Here is a 14790-nt window from a genome sequence, read left to right on the forward strand (position 1 = left end):
CTCTTCTCTGGAGCCTTCCTGCCCAGGCCCTAAGGTCTGACTTAACTTCCAACACCATGCGGCTCATGATCTCTGGCCTTGCTGTCTCTCTCCTGCTCAGCTTGTCACCTGAGGCTGTATGTCAAATTCATGTCATTCTAGTGGAGGATGCAAAGCAGACGTGAGGGGGGGCAACTCAGATCTGTCAGGGAACCAAGGGGGCTGAAAAGCCAGCCTCGCTGGATCCCGAAGGAAGGGGAATCCCAGAAAAACACCAGTGAGTCGAGGTCACGGGCAGCAGACTAGAGAGGCTGTTGGGCCCGGAGTTCTGGGGTCAGAGAGCTTAATTTTGCATCTTAGTCTCTTCCCCAACCAGCTTTGTGACATTGGCATTTTCTTTAACGGTGCCTTATTTTCCTTTTTTGTAAAATGGGGGTAATAGCAGTTGCCTAATTCATCAGACTGTGGCCCATACTTAGGAATTAATATTCCTAAAAACACTTAAGAGAGTACTTTTTTTTAAAGATTTATTTATTTATTTATTATGTATACAGTGTTCTGTTTGCGTGTATGTCTGCAGGCCAGAAGAGGGAGCCAGATCTCATTACAGATGGTTGTGAGCCACCATGTGGTTGCTGGGAATTGAACTCAGGACCTCTGGAAGAACAGTCAGTGCTCTTAACTGCTGTGGATGTTCTGTATGGCAAATGTGTTGCTCTTATTGGTTAGTAAATGAAACACTGATTGTCCCGTAGTCAGGCAGGAGGAAGTATAGGCGGGACAAGGAGAAGAATTCTGGGAAGTGGAAGGCTGAGTGAGAGACACTGCCAGCTACCACCATGACAAGCAGCATGTGAAGATGCCGGTAAGCCACGAACCACGTGGCAAGGTATAGATTTATAGAAATGGATTAATTTAAGCTATAAGAACAGTTAGCAAGAAGCCTGCCACGGCCATACAGTGTGTAAGCAATATAAGTCTCTGTGTTTACTTGGTTGGGTCTGAGCGGCTGTGGAACTGTCGGGTGAGAGAGATTTGCCCTGACTGTGGGTCAGGCAGGAAAACTCTAGCTACACTTAACCTCTGAGCCATCTCTCCAGACCAAGAGAGTACTTTTGAGATAGCAATAAATGAATTATTTTAATTATTATTTTGGATACATTTAACTAAATGATTGGACTAGAGGACTATCTTTCACTTTGTTATTTGTTTGTATGCATGTTTTGTCCACATCTACATCTGCCTACCACGTGCATGTCTGGTGCCCACAGAGGCCAGAAAAGGGTGCCAGTCCCCTGAGACTGTAGTTGCATGTGGTTGTAAGTTGCAATGTGGTGCTAGGGACTGAAGCCAGGTCCTCTGAAAGAAAAGCAAGTCCCCTTAACTGCTGAGCCATCTCTCCAGCCCCTGAGGGATATCTTAATTTAAGAAATACAAGAGATAATTTTCCTTGTAGATTTGTTCTACATGTAACAAGTGAACTAATAAAGTAGCTGATAGAGGGAATGTCTATCTCTGAAGAAGCCTTGGCTCACCCACCTCGGACAGGAGTTTACCGTATCCAATAAAAGAAACACATGGTGTATTATCCAAGTTTTCAAAACATATTCACTAATCTTCTAAAATTATTAACAATTCTAACTTTTAAGAATGTTACGATGCATCCTTTTTTTCTAGCCCAAACTGATCTGTCCTAGAGGGCTCTAGATGTGGCTGTCCTGGTTGTTGTATCAACTTGACATAAGCTAGAGACATCATGGAAGAAGTCAACTGAGAAAATGCCTCTCTGAGATTACCAGTGAGAGGTCTGTGGTGCATTTTCTTGATTTGTGGTTGATGTGGGGCCTCGTTCGCTGTGGGCAGTGACACTCCTGGAAAAGTGATCACATGCAGTAAAAGAAAGCATTCTGAGCAAGCCATGGGGAGCAAGCCAGTAAGCAGCTCTTCTCCATGGCTTCTGTCTCCGCTCTAGACTCCAGGTTCCTGCCCTGTCTTCCCTCAGGGGTATGAAGAGCTCATCATATCGCTCGAAGATGAAATAAACGCTCTCCTCTCAAGTTACTTTCAGTCATGGTGTTTGTCACAGGAATAAAAGGCTAACTAAGAAGGTGTTTGCCTAGCAGGTACTAGACCCTGGGTTCAACCCCCAGATCCACAGGAGAGTGAAACGAAACCACCATTTGTGCAATTGATTTGTAGGTTGATTTTGTCTTAAGAAGAGACAGGAACTGCGATGTGTCTCTCCTGCAGTCGATCATTTGCCTGCCTGCAGTGTAACATGTTACAGGCGGTTAAGAGAAGCGTTGGGAGGAATGCCGCTTCCTAAGAGACCTGGGCTCTGAGATGGGTGGAAATGTGCAGGTGTCCAAAAGCCATTTCCAGAGCTGGAGCTGGAGCTCGATAAGAGTGTGTGTCTTCTTGGGCCTGATTTGCATCCTTAGTACTAACACAGACTACTCAATTAGTTAATTCATCTAAAGAGAAATTTTAATCTTAAAAATTACAATATGAGGAAAGATAACATCATACATTTTCATGTCTTAGATTCCGTAGTTGGCTGTTTTGATTTTGGGGGGTGAGGGGAGTGCTGGGGCCCAAATGTTTTAGAAATGCACCATGGCCTTTTAGCTGTCCTAAATACAGTATTCTCTCTACTCAGCCAGAGGTAGGCTTTACAGGTCAGGGAAGCCCACTCCTGGGGTTCTTTTGTTTTATTTTGTTTCATTTTGTTTTTTAAGACAGGGTTTCTCTATGTGGCTCTGGTTGTCCTGGAACTCACTCTGTAGACCAGGCTGGCTGGTCTTGAACTCAGAGATCCACCTGCCTCTGCCTCCAGAATGCTGGCATTAAAGGTGAGAGCCACCACCACCAGCACACTCCAGTTGGTCAGCAGTGACCTTCTGGTGTCATGTACCCAACACTTCCCTCTAGACCAGTGGTTCTCAACCTTGCAAATGCTGTGACCCTTTAATACAATTCCTCATGTTATGCTAACCATCAACCAAAAAAATTACTTTTATTGCTACTTCATAAGTGTGATTTTGCTACTGTTATGGATTGTAATGTAAATAATTTTTGGAGCCAGAGGGTTGTCACAGGGGTTGCGACCCAGAGGGTGAGAACCACTGCTCTGGGCTGTAGCAACTTTGTCAGTGAAGGCACAGCTGAGTCACTGGAGCCTCTGGTCCCTGCAACTGCTTTTCCTGAGTCAGGCCTGCTGTGGCTCCCTGCGGTGGTACGAGCTGCAGGCTCTGGAAATATGTGGAACCCTTTTCCTTCCTGGCAATCATCCTGTTTTCATGGCATGATTTTCTAATCTGTCACTATCTTTTTTCAGTACTGTTTCTATTGATGTGGAGAAAAAAAATGCTAGGTAGACTGACGATTTGCAAACTATGCTGTTGGGGAATAGAGACTTAATTAACAAAACTAAATAATTCTCGTCCGTGAAAGTTATGAATCCTTAACATTTCAATGTGCTAGGATTGTCCTTAGCAAAGCTCAGGCCATAAAAGAAATATATGCTGCAATTGAAAAGAGGAAGGAAGAAGGGGACTGAAGAGATGGCTCCGTGGCTCAGTGTACTGATTGCTTCTCTGAAAGACCTGGGTTTTATATTAGCACGTACAGGATGGCTCACACCATTTCTAACTCCAGTTCCAAGGATCCAATGCCTTCTTCTGACCTCTGTGGTCACCAGGCACACACGTGGAGCACAGACACAGATGTAGACAAAATACCCATACACATAAAATCAAAGATAAAAAAACTAAAAGAAATGGGGCCTTAAATTCAAACAGTGACCACCATGAAAGATTTTAAAGAGACACCATTCCTGTTGAAATTGTCTAAGCTGTTTTATTATATGTCTGATTGTGTTTATATTTTCCTCTTCTTAAACCAAATTATTTCTGTAAAAACTGCTGACAAAGTCCCCATAGTCTCATAAAATAATATGGAACATACAAATTTATAATGACTATTATGGTCTTCAACATCAGTTACCAAATACTGGTAAGAACAGCCTAACTTATAAGGGAAAATTAGTTTATTGCCTGTAATTATTTTTGTGCAGGAAATTAGGTGTTACTTGGTTGTAACAAATTACCACATTGTTATAACCCTGTAGCATGAATCTTAAGTGGTCTTATTAATAAGAACAAACCTGGAGCCAGGTATTGGGGTGAACACTGAAAGATCAGAGAAGCAGAACAAGCCACAGCTACCTCACCTTGCCAATTCCTCAGCTGATCCTGTTTCCTCAGACTGGAAACCTCTGTGTCCTCATCTGAATGGATCTCAGCTGAACTGCTGCTCAAAAGCCTAAAAGCTTAACCAGCCTAGTTCCTGGTCCTCAGGCCTTAAATACCTTTCTGCTTTCTACCATCACTTCCTGGGATTAAAGGCATGAGTCACCATGCCTGGCTGTTTCCAGTGTGGCTTTGAACTCACAGAGATCCAAATGGATCTCTGCCTTTGAATGCTAGGATTAAAGGTGTGTGTGCCACGATTTTCTGGCCTCTGTATCTAGTGGCTGTTCTTTTCTCTGACCCCAGATAAGTTTATTAGGGTGCACAATATTTTGGGGAACACAATATTACCATATAACCCTTTTGAGACAAATCAGATACAAATAAGTAAGAGTGAACATACATACTCAGTGTATTTATGGCATGCTTAAGTTCCATAGGACCAGCATGCTTTTGAATCTCAAATGAAGAGTACAGATGCAGGAAATGTACTGAATCCCAGAGGCATCATGGGAACAATACTTGTAGCATACACACTCCCTGTTGAGTCAGGCCCTACCTGGTTTCAAGGTTCTGCAGCCCTTTCCTAATAATTAAGGTACCCTTTTCCTGCCTTACCTTCTGGCACAGTGCTACAGAATCACTAAGATAAAGCTGGACCTTAGGTGGGGTGGGGTCACTTCACTTGCTAGGCAGGCAAGCAGAACCCAGGACCAGGTGCCAGTATTGTGCCTCTCTGGCTGGCTTTGACCTTTCCGCCTGGTTCTCAGGATTCAGTTCTCACTGTATGTTTTGCTTTGTGCTATGTTTTATTTCCTACATCCAGGTCTCTTGATCAGTTCACTCAATACACCTAAGAGAGTACAGAGAGATGCTCCAAGATGAAGATGTGGTAGTTTGAATAAAAATGGTCCCTGTAGGACCATAGGGAGTTGCACTACTAGGTGGTGTGGCCTTGTTGGAGTAGGTGTGGCCTTGGAGTAGGTGTGGCCTTGTTGGAGAAGGTGTGGCCTTGTTGGAGAAGGTGTGGCCTTGTTGGAGTAGGTGTGGCCTTGGAGTAGGTGTGGCCTTGTTGGAGAAGGTGTGGCCTTGTTGGAGAAGGTGTGGCCTTGTTGGAGTAGGTGTGGCCTTGTTGGAGAAGGTGTGGCCTTGGAGTAGGTGTGGCCTTGTTGGAGTAGGTGTGGCCTTGTTGGAGTAGGTGTGGCCTTGTTGGAGAAGATGTGTCACAGTCTCTTTTCACTCTCTGTGGATCGGGATCTGGATGTAGAACTCTCAGCTACGTCTTCAGGACCATGTGTGCCTGTGTGCAACCATGCTTCCCTCCAAGATGAAAATGGGGACTAAATCCTCTGAACTATAAGCCAGGCGCAATTAAATGTTTTCCTTTATAAGAGTTGCCATGGTCATGGTGTCTCTTCACTGTGATGAAACCCTAATTAAGCCAGAAGCCAAGCTGTGATTACAAGCTGTGGGTCTGGAATCAAGCATAACTTCACTTTCCAGAAGGAGGCCTTGGGAACACAACCACAGCTGACCTCAACAGGCTTGCCTGCAAAGGCACTATAAGTATCCCTGACTTGATGGGTGGCTGGTGGGCAGGGGCCCGACCTGTGAAAGTTTAATGAGTTAACACATACATAGCACAGAATGGTGGTCACCCAGAAATGCTCAGTGAATTGGGTTTTATGTGTAGTTACTCACTTGCACAGGCTGATGGATATGTCTGCTTACTTCCCAGGACTGTGGCCTACACTCAGCTCGTTTCTACAGCCACAATGCCAAACTCCAAACCCAGGTCTTCTACCTCTCTGGGTTCAGCAGTGACTAGATTTCTCTCGCTGATGTAGGCAATAGCTCTATCCTCAGAAGACTTTCACTAAACTCAGTTGCCTGTATAATTTAGTAACCTCATCCTGCATTACTCTTTTACTTGCTCTCCCACTTTTTGATTTTCATCAGGGAAGTCAGACTCAATATGAAACTAAATTTGAATGTAAAGAATGCATATTAACAGTGCCAGCGAGATGGCTCAGTGTCTAAAGGCACCTGTCACCAAGCCTGAAGTGCCAGGTTCAATTCCCAGAACCCAAGTGGTGGAAGGAGAGAAGTGACTCCTGCAAGTTGTCCTCTGACTTACACACACACACACACACACACACACACACACACACACACACACACGATAAATAAAAATATAATAAGAAGTCTTCTAAGCCAGGCAGTGGTGGTGCACGCCTTTAATCCCAGCACTCAGGCAGCAGAGCCAGAGTTCGAGGCCATCCTGGTCTACAGAGGGAGATCCAGGACAGGCACCAAAACTACATGAGACACTCTGTCTCGAAAAACCAAAAAAAAAAAAAAAAAAGTCTTTTAAAAAGAGTGCACATTCATAAAAATCTACATGCATTTATTAAAAGAGTGTAAATAACAATAAAACTAACACTCATTGAACAGACTGGCATTTTGCTTTAAAGAAAACCAGCAACAAAAGCCTCTGACTTGGTGGAAATCTCAAAGTAGCCTTGCCAGATATGTGCTGCACTGAAGGTTCTTCAACCATGCGTGCTGAAATCCAGGAGTAAATATATCTCATGGTCCAGAAGTCAGGGCCTGGAGAGATGGCTCAGCAGTGAGGAGCACTGGCTGCTCTTCTAGAGGACCCGGGTTTGATTCCCAGAACCCATAGAGCAGCTCACAACTGCCTGTAACTCTAGTTTCAGAGGATCCAACACCGTGTTCTGGTCTCTACAGGCACTAGGCACATGTGGTGACACACACATGGAGACAAAACACACATGCACATTTTAAAAAGTCTTGGAACAACAACGACAACAAAAGAGCCAGAAGTTGAAGAAAAAGGCAGGTGGACCAGACTCACTGCTTCTGGATGCAGCTGAGCGCAGCCACAACTCAGCATCTTTGTTCAAGAGCCTCACAGTCATGAAGCATGGGCGTTCACACCTACTTCCTATTAAGTTTAAGGTTTTTATGTGGCTTGATCCAAACTATGCCTATCCGTGGTACATTATTTATTGAATAGGTCTCTAGATCAATGTTACAGGACCCAAGATTTGGGAAGAATCAGAGTAGAGACAATGTTTCTCATAATATTTCATTTAGTCAAATACTTGGCAATGATATTGCTAAAAGGGTGGAGGAGAGAACTATTACATTTAAAAAAAATCAATTCCAAGTTGCATATTTTTTTCACATTTTACTACCTCCAAAATCAGGATGCATTTCAACAATGCATGTTATGCCCATGTCATGGCTTAATTTTGCAGTACCTTTATTTTTCTTCTTGATAGAACAGAAAGAGAGGTGTCGTTGACAACCAATGATGCCTTAGATTTAATGAAACATTTTAGACCTTTTTTATTTGTCTTTCATTGACCCTTCTGTTTTAGGTTACCTTCCTCATCCTTTAATTTAGCTCTTTGTGTGTGCATACATGTGTATAAGAACTTTGAACAGATCCAACATCGCTAAGAGCTAGGGGACTCTTCTGCAGAAAAGGGACTCTTTAAAGTACTGGAGTCCTGTTTCCTCACCCCAGGAAAGACAAATTTCCCACTGCCAAAAAAAAATTAATTTTCTTATATGAGGGTCAGCAGAATAGAGAGAGAGAAAGAGAGAGAGACAGACAGACAGACAGAGACACAGAGACAGAGAGAGAATTAACAAAGTATATTATATAGGTGGGAAAATGTCACAATGAAACCATTTATTTTGTGTAACTAATAGACTCTTATAGAAAGAAAGGAACAAAACCAGTTCAGCAAAAGGCCTGGTCCAGGACAAAGTGAGGATTACTAACACTGAGATACTGGGATGCTGTTTCTGCTTTATCCAACCTTCTCATGCTCACCAGCATGGATTACCAAGGACTGACTTAAACCTTTGTTCTCAGCTGTGCCAACAAGAGGGGGGGAAACAGATGCTAGCTTTTCTTTACCTTCCTGGGAATAGGTCTGTGGCCAGCCTTCAGCTTCAATGTGCCTCTTTAATACGGATGCCAGCTTCCCAGGGGCTCATAGCCCTGTGTGGTTGATCTCACTGTGGTTACATTTTGGGTTGTGTTTTATCTTCCATTTTTTTCTTTCTCTTGATGTTGCCTCCACACGAGAATTATGAACTAATACAAAGCACAGTGTAGTCAAAGAACTGGCAGGGCAGGGGGCTGTCGGTGTGGGGGAAGTCAAGCCTGTTTAAATAGCATCCCTCCTGGAGCTGTAAAGCCTTGAAGCTGGGATACTTTCTGTGCTCACAGGTAAGCTAACCAAATTGAAGGAAAAGCGACTGACTCTGAGGGCTACACCTTCACACTGGCTTATGTGTAAGTTGATGAACCTTTAAGACATTTAAGAAAAAAAGAGACAAGTTTGGCAAATATCACACCCTCATGGAAAAAGGCTGGTTGGAAATGCATTTTCCTGGCACCTAACAACATTTGCCTGCAAGTGCTCCCAAATCTCCCAATTGTCTGCCTTAACCCCTTAGAACAGGTACTTCAAAAGGCCTCCTACACAGCCTGCATTTAGGTTAAATAAGAGTTTATTGATAGGAATCTTCCCTAGATTGGGGTACTCCCTGCAGAGAGGTTTTGAAGTAGCTTTTATCAGGCAACGTGAAGACATCATGGACTGAGATCAGTTTTAAAATTCAGGTCTTAGAATGGTGTTTCTGAAACTACAGGGGTGAGATAAGCTAAAAATTCAAGCTATGTGTTTTGCAGATTCATGTTTAAACATCACACAAGAGGCTGTGTGGTAGTGTGCTTGCCTACCATTTGTGACAACCTAGGTTTGATCACCAGAACCACATACACCAAAATATTATGCAGGAAAAGATTTCACTCTCTTCTAAACCCAGTCAAGAGAGAAAAACTAGCTTTGGGGGTCTCCCATTACTGAAAGGTGGGTTCTCATCAAGGATATGTATGCATTGCTGAGGACTCTGGCATATTAGAGGGAGGTCTCCCTCAGCTTCCAATTTTATTTGAATCCAAGACTTTTTCATTTGCCTCTACATGAGTGTTAAAAGCAGACTGTCCAAACTGACACACTTCTACCCCAGCCTCGCTTCTGCCTCGCTTCTGTTTACATTCTGATATCAGGCTTTTCATTTTGGACCCTGAATATTCCTAGCCTTTTTGTGAGCACCACTGAGCACTTAAAACGCTTTTCAGAGTCCATTTCCCCTAGCACTTTTAGAGGCCAGTAAGAGAAGGACTTTTATGGAATCCACAGTATTCCATAAAACTGCCATGGTCATTTTCTCCCTGTGAATGCACATGTGCTGGAGTATAAGTAGTTTAAGAAGAATAAAACACATAAAAAAATTAAATGTGTAAAGCTACAGCAGAACATAGATGGTCAGAAGACATAATGTGCCTTTGGGTTCTAGCAGCTGAGTTGTACAGACCCACAGGCATGTCAACTACTGGGAGAGGTAATCCATTTGATTTCTTGTTAAATAAAGTAAATGGTGAATAGTAACATACATTTTGTCAATATAACAGGACAAGCCACTGAGCATAGCCATATGTGTGCATAGGGGATGTCATACATGTAATTTCTTTTCTCTCATGCAAGATTTTCAGATTTGATTGTTACTTAACGATGACAATTATTTACACATACTTAATATTTCTCTTGTGTATATTTTAAGAAGAAAACGTAACTGATTCCCTAAAATCTTAGCAAACACATCAATAGCTTATAAAACAGTGAAGTTCTCTGGGAAAACCCTGGGGAATTCTGAGGGAAATGTTTGTATGCTACAATGGACAAGGGCTTGAGAGACAGCTGGGGTTAGATTTTAACACCGTTTCTACTGTGTCCTGGCTTGGGACAGTGTGTGACTTAACTCACCTCCTCGATGGAAGGTGTGAGGGAACCCTAGCAGGACTTCTGATCGGGTTAGATGAGATATGACTGCCTTGAAGTGAGAACGGAGCATCAGGAGAAAGACAGAGGAAGGATTGGAGAGGAAATGCATAGGCTGGACTCAGGGAGGAAGGAGGCTTCACACTGTTAGGGAATTCAGGTTGCCAGGGCCCCTCCTTCCATTAAAGAACAGGAATATTCGCCAGCCCATAATATATCAGTCTCAGACTGGAGAGATGGTTCAATAGTTAAGGGTACTGGCTGCTCTTCCAGAGGTTCTGAGTTCAATTCCCAGCACCCACATGGTGGCTCATAACCATCTGTAATGAGATCTGATGCCCTCTTCCATCATGCAGGCATACAGGCAAGTAGAGCACTCATATACATAAAATACAAAAATAAATAGATCTTTAAAAATAGTAAAAAAACAAACAAACATCAGTCTTATGCTAATTTCTAAGCCATTGGTCTCTAGACTGCTACCATTCATGCAAATTCATTTCATGTCTTCTGTAAAATCCAGTATAAGGACAGAGACATGTCTGACTGCCTAGATCCCTGAGATGTTTAGAGCCGTCTGTCCCACAGGAGGTCCAATGGGGCATCCTTGGGAAGAGTACCCCTGACATGGCCTATGGAGGCTGAGGACTGGGAAGAGAGAAAGGAACTTTCCTCTTGCTATCCTCAGAATCCTATCCTTGTTTTCCTAGGATACAGGTGGAAATGGCTCCTGCCCTGGGCTCTAAAGGTCAAGAATACTGACTCCTCATTGTCGTTCAGTCTCACACATAATTTATCCTAGTTTTCATCACATAACAGGATAGAAGGTGGGGTGGTTGGTCTTCACTTCCCACTTAACAGCATTTAGAATCATCTAGGAGGGCCATCTGTGGGCATGGATGTGAGGGCATTTTCAGAGTGATTAACAGAATGGGGGAGGTTGTTGTCATTATGACCACAATACTTGACAGAAACGTAGGAAGAAGGATGTGTGGCCCAGGGACTCCTCAGTCCCCAAGGTGTAGAGGAGTCAGTCACCTGGAGCATGTGGCACAGGCCGCTCTCATCACAGCAAACCAGGAAGCAGAGAGAGCCAGACAGGAGCTAGGCCCAGACTGCAATCTTCAAAGCATGACCCCAACCCCAGTGGCCTCCTTTCTCCAGCAAGGGCCCACAGCCTCCCACACCACCAGCCCGGGAAAGACATCGAAACATGAGCTGTGGAGGTGCAGTCAGACTCACGTTATGGCAGAGATGTTTTCAAGCAGTGTGAGCCCTGGGTATAGGTGTGGAGGAGTGGGGAAGCACCAGAGACCCTCAGAGGAATGTGAGCTGATCCCTCCTCCTCATTTACTAGCGTTTTGTTTTCACTGACCTCCGCCCTCAGGCGTGCTGAAAGAACTCAGTCGTGTAAGGGGATGACCAGTTCCAGTCTGACCTAGCGGCTGAAACATCTCTGAATGGGGACGGCGTGTGTGCCATGGGTGGAGAATTGCTCATGCCATGGGCCAGACTATGATTCTGGCTTTCCCCTCCATGTTGGATGCTATGTAATTAGAGGGATATCTTGCCTGAGTGAGCAGGCAGACTGTTACATGAGGTAATGGCTCGGGAGATGATTTGTGTTACCTTGGTGATGGACAAGAGGAGACATATTTGGCTAGAAGAGAAGAGACATCACAGCTGGGCTTGAAAGGACCTCAGGTAAAGGGCAGAAACAAAGAGACACAGTGAGTGAGCCTGGATGTCAGCGGTGAAGAGATGATGTCAGGTGCTGCCTCCCTTCTCCCCGGGAGCCCTGGGTGAGAACCACAGCATCCCCATCCACAAGAAATAATGTGGCAATTAAAAAAACGTCTGCCTAGGCGCAGTGCTAATGAACACAACGCCTCTGTTTTAGAAATGAACACTTTTCCCTGTGGTCGTGTCGTATAAGCATGGCTTGGCATGGCATTTAAGAGGTAGAATGTCGGCCTCTAGGTGGGAGCCTGGGGAAAACAGAGAGAGGATATTTAGAGGGTAAATAGTGAAAAGGCTCCAAAACATTAGAAAAAGCCCAGCATAGGTTAACATGGCATGGAACACAACACTGTTGGCAAGATAGAAGACCAAGCCTCAAAAAATTCAAAAGGATAGAATGATTACAGAGTCTGAGTTCTGCAACAGAATTAAATCAGAAATAATACAAAAGTCTCTGGAAACCTCCTGCAGGTGGTTGAAAATCAAACATAAAATAACCAACAAATGAAAGAGGAAGTCCTGCCGGTCATGGTGGCACACAGATATGCTGAAGAGGCAGAGGCAGGGAGATCATGAGTTCCAGGCCACCCTGTGTTGCATTAAAAATAAGCAAGTAAGTAAGTAAGTAAGTAAGTAAGTAAGTAAGTAAATAAATAAATAAATAAATAAATAAATAAATAAATAAAGGAGAAAAAAAAAAGACAGAGGAAGTCAGAACAGAAACTAGAAAACAAAGTGACTGTCCCCTCTTATAATAGGATAGACCCTAACAAGGCCAGTTTTTTTTGTTGTTGTTTTGTTTGTCTGTTTGTTTTCCAGGGGCAAGTTTGCTAAGACTTCTGCCCCATATTATCCCGTCATCCTATGTTGACTCATGTCTGGCTTCAATCAGACCTTCAGGAAGTATGTCCAGTCTAGTAGCCAATCAGGGTCCTACCTGGCCACAAACAGGAACTGTTCTTGCTATTTTCAGTCAAACAGACTCCCGACACAGCAAACAGAGCCCTGACACTGCAACCACAGTTGCTGACCAGATGTCATGAGCTAATCATAAAATGATTCCTGTACCAATAAGGGTCTATACCCAATCACTTCAAAGTACACTTAACCACAAGTGGAATTCCCCTCATCCTGCTTAAAAGGAGCCTTTGAGCTTCTCTTGGGGTCGCCATTTGCCAGTTTGTTGGATGGTTTGACCCCAGCACGCTAAAATTTTTTTATTAAATGTTCTTGTTGATTGCATACATGACTGGTAGTCTTTTATGGGCCTTCTCACGGACCATAACAGAAAATAGTCTGAACGTTAAAGCAACATATCAAAATCTATGAGACACAGCTAAAAATGTTCTGAAAGGAAAGCTTACATCATCACGTTTGTAGTAGACAATGAGAAATATCCTAAACCTCTGAACTAAATCTTCATCTTAAAAGCAAACCTCAAGAAGGACGCAAAAACCATAAAAGCATATCTTGATGTAATCAAAACAGTAAGATAATGGAAAAAAATCAAGGAGTTGCTAACTTCCTTTGAAAAAAATAATTTAAAAAAAGGCAAACAGTGAGGCACATATGAAAGATGCTGGAAAGAGAGTTCTCAGAAGAGAAAGCCTAGTGTAGCTTCCAGGGCCCTGGGGTTCAGGAGAAGCACTTAGTGCAAAGAACAAAAAGGCAGGCAGAGTGATAAGGAAAATGGATTGCAGATTCCTACATGGTGAGAGGTGTTGTTGAAAATGAATAGAACTATAAATTAAAAGAAATAAGTGAATCGCTTCTCGGCCTTTTGGCTAAGATCAAGTGTAAAAGAAATAAGTGCTTCTGCATATAAATGAACCTCAATAAAACTCCCTTTTACTCTTCAAAGAAAGGATTTTTTTTTTTTTTTTTTTGGTTTTTCGAGACAGGGTTTCTCTGTGTAGCTTTGCGCCTTTCCTGGAACTCACTTGGTAGCCCAGGCTGGCCTCAAACTCACAGAGATCCGCCTGGCTCTGCCTCCCGAGTGCTGGGATTAAAGGCGTGCGCCACCACCGCCCAGCGGATTTTATTTTTATATGCTAGGACAACACAGTGAAGACTGGGCCAAGTGAATGAGAAAAATCTTGTTCAGATGGAAGGATGGCTATTTAATCCAAGGTAAAAGGAAGGTAGAGAGGAGTGCTTTTATGAGAGCACAGAACCCACCAAGCAGGTAAGGATACCCACGTAAAAACAAAAGCATCTTCACTGTACCCTGGGAGATTCAGGAATTCAGAAGATGCACCTTAACCCAACTGAAGCTACCCTAGACCTGAAGCACCTGGAAAGTGTCACATGAAAATGTAGGCAGAATTCCAGGCACATCCTCAAGATGGCTGTGCTGGCTATTTTTATGTCAACTTGACACATGCTAGGAAGAGAGAGACTCTTAACTGATAAAAAAAAAAGTCTTTCTAAGATTGGCCTGTGGGCAAGTCTGCAATGCATTTTTCCCATTGGTGATTGATGTGGGAGAGCCCACCTCAGTAGGGGCAGCACCACACCCACCATGGTCATGTCAAGCAAGCCAGTAAACAGCATCCCTCCGAGTCTCTGCTTAAATTCCTGCCTCCAGGTTCCTGCCTCAGTTCCTGCCCTGACTTTCCTCATTGATGGAGTATAGCCTGAGAGTTGTAAGGTGAAATAAATACTTTCCTCTGCTTGTTGTTTCTGGTCAAGGTGTTTTATCACAACAATAAAAACCCTAACTGTCTTGGTTTCTGCCATTCAGTTTGTGATGGTGTGGGTATGTACTAATAGGAAGCCACTTAAAATTGACTATAGAATTCAAATGTGCTTAGTCAATGAAAATACTGTCATGGTTTCGACCAAAGGAGTTTCTTAATAAATAGCATGTCAGCTTTAGTGACTTATTGGCCGTTAAATAATGAGCATCACACAACTAACATTATGGTGAAAAG

The 14790-nt window shown here is 43.4% G+C and overlaps 1 protein-coding gene and 1 pseudogene across 9 annotated transcripts in view; one reads left to right on the top strand and one right to left on the bottom strand.

Annotated features, from left to right (window-relative positions):
• The window catches only part of Prtfdc1 (phosphoribosyl transferase domain containing 1), a 112813-nt gene that overhangs the window by 80883 nt on the left and 17140 nt on the right, over positions 1 to 14790 (bottom strand). The window lies entirely within an intron of this gene.
• LOC128104890 (uncharacterized) lies at positions 13622 to 13783 on the top strand (annotated as a pseudogene).

This window comes from Peromyscus californicus, unplaced genomic scaffold, assembly GCF_007827085.1.
Source record: "Peromyscus californicus insignis strain IS unplaced genomic scaffold, ASM782708v3 Scaffold_8__1_contigs__length_139910024, whole genome shotgun sequence".
NCBI classification, from domain to species: Eukaryota; Metazoa; Chordata; class Mammalia; order Rodentia; family Cricetidae; genus Peromyscus; species Peromyscus californicus.